We start from the raw sequence: 3,128 nt of genomic DNA on the forward strand, positions 1-3,128 counted from the left end.
GCTAGCTCGTCCACTCGATATCTCTTAAGTGGGAGAGAACGAACTCGAGTTGCGCGTTTCAGGAACGAATGCATCTATCTTGGTGCCCTATCCATCTTTATTTTCTATTGCTCGAGCGATCTTGAGTTCTTTGATAAGGGGATTTATGACTTCTAAACATTCAATTTTCCATGTTTTTACGTCAATACGTATATTACGACTAAAAACTTGATTAAAACTTAATTCGATAATAGGAATTTAATGGTATACATATTTACGAAATGACAACGAGTCATCCTATCATATTACACGAGGAAATAACTTACTGGTAACACCAAGTGAATATATAGAAAAAAAATTCCGACCAGGTTATCTACGGTAAGCGTCATTATCACTGTACGAAGTGTAACGCGACAAGTCAATGTTCGTTCGACTTCTTGTGTCCTGATAAAATTACACATGACGATATAGAATTCCGAAATAGGTTTAACGACGCGCATATTCTTTAGCGTTATATGCGCACATTCGTTATCTCGTTCATCGTGTCGCGCCGCCTATGATATCCAAAATACAACAAGAAGAAAATCAAAGTGGATTTCCATGTTGCCCTATATCGCGTATATACCTCAACGGATTTGGCAAACATTCTACTATACATAGATATGTAACTAGTTACATCGTTGAGAAGTTACTCGCTCGCTCCTCGACTCTTCTCATCTCTCGCTGGAAAATGAATCGAAACGCGCCGAAGCGTCGATATACGTATGTAACTACATACATACTATATATATATATATATACACCTATGTATGTATATTATGCATTCTAGAAGGAACGAGAAATAAGTTTTAGGATTTTTTTTAAGCCCACATAGTATCAATAAATTGTAAGCATTGTCGCGTAACGATGCTTCGACATTATGTCAATTCGAGAGAATTTTCAAATAGAGTTTCAATGAAGATGATGATAAAGAATGAGAAAGAGAAGGGAGAAAATAGTTGACTTTCTAGGTGAAAGTCTATTTCAAAAGACTGCAAGTTACGTTATTGGGGTTTGGAGGGAGGGAGAGAGGAGGGTAAAGCGAGAACTCGAGACGGTACTGACCACAAGGCGAATTCACGACAGAGTACAGTATGTTGCTTGAAGACTGGAGTGAGGGGTGACGCGCGGCATGAGAGAGGATGGTGGAAGCGAGGCAGTTACCACGCTATGTGACACGTGCGCCTGACGTCACGGGGCCGAGCTCTGTGTGCTCCCGGTCACGTGTCCTGTCACGCGCTCACGCTACGCTCACCCTCTCACGTCCCAACCATCCAAGCACCGGCCGCAATCATTTTCACTCTCTCTCTCTCTCTCTCTCTCTCTCTCTCTCTCTCTCTCTTTCTCTCGTTCGCTCGCTCGCTCGCCCGCTCGCTCGCTCACACCATATTTTGGCGTGTGTGAATGCATTTGCGCGCGCGCGCTAAATGCGCCTTTCAAAGATAGCAGCACACGCGTTACATGCCATCGCTCTTTTTTACCTACGTTCCTTGAACATCTTCTATTTTCTCTTTCCTTTGCAGTTTCTCACTCATCTTCTTCCTTTTTCATTGCAAGAAGCGAATCGAAAGAAAAAAGTTACTTTTCAGAATGAAAAAGAATTTATTTAAATAAAATTTATTTAAAGAATCCCGTGAGACTATCGCAAGGTAGATGATAAATATCTGTGCACAACTAAATGCACAAAGCGATACTCTTTTCTAAACGCTAAAGCTTATAAATTAATATTATCGATAATTTTATAATTATTGAAACGATTTTTATTGCACGCGGGATAGAATAGAGTAATATTTAAACAAGAATACATTTATTTAAACATTAAAAAGTCTGAATCGCGCACGAGACTTAAAATAATTTTAATATAAACTTCTATTACTTTAAAATTTTTATTTTGCAGTTGTTGCCTCGTGTAATATAAACATAAACGCACTTTTTCACGACTTTGACAGTTCGCGAGTTAGTTTTCTCTTGCCCTCCGATCTGTGCACATCGCGATTCACTTTAGTAGACGCTAAAACTTATAAATTAATATTATCGATAATTTAATAATTATTTAAATGATTTTTATTGCACGCGGGATAGAGTAGAGTAATATTTAAACAACAATACATTTATTTAAACATTAAAAAGTCTGAATCGCGCGAGGGACTTAAAATAATTTTAATATAAACTTCTATTACTCTAAAATTTTAATTTCGGAGTAGTTGCCTCGTGTAATATAAACATAAACGCACTTTTTCACGACTTTGACAGTTCGCGAGTTAGTTTTCTCTTGTCCTCCGACCTGTGCACATCGCGATTCACTTTTGTAGACGCTAAAACTTATAAATTAATATTATCGATAATTTAATAATTATTTAAATGATTTTTATTGCACGCGGGATAGAATAGAGTAATATTTAAACAACAATACATTTATTTAAACATTAAAAAGTCTGAATCGCGCGAGGGACTTAAAATAATTTTAATATAAACTTCTATTACTCTAAAATTTTAATTTCGGAGTAGTTGCCTCGTGTAATATAAACATAAACGCACTTTTTCACGACTTTGACAGTTCGCGAGTTAGTTTTCTCTTGTCCTCCGACCTGTGCACATCGCGATTCACTTTTGTAGACGCTAAAACTTATAAATTAATATTATCGATAATTTAATAATTATTTAAATGATTTTTATTGCACGCGGGATAGAATAGAGTAATATTTAAACAACAATACATTTATTTAAACATTAAAAAGTCTGAATCGCGCACGAGACTTAAAATAATTTTAATATAAACTTCTATTACTTTAAAATTTTAATTTTGCAGTTGTTGCCTCATGTAATATAAACATAAACGCACTTTTTCACGACTTTGACAGTTCGCGAGTTAGTTTTCTCTTGCCCTCCGATCTGTGCACATCGCGATTCACTTTTGTAGACGCTAAAACTTCTAAATTAATATTATCGATAATTTAATAATTATTTAAATGATTTTTATTGCACGCGGGATAGAGTAGAGTAATATTTAAACAACAATACATTTATTTAAACATTAAAAAGTCTGAATCGCGCGAGGGACTTAAAATAATTTTAATATAAACTTCTATTACTCTAAAATTTTAATTTCG

This window comes from Vespa mandarinia, chromosome 5, assembly GCF_050613455.1.
Source record: "Vespa mandarinia isolate Hongniang chromosome 5, ASM5061345v1, whole genome shotgun sequence".
Classification (NCBI taxonomy): Eukaryota; Metazoa; Arthropoda; class Insecta; order Hymenoptera; family Vespidae; genus Vespa; species Vespa mandarinia.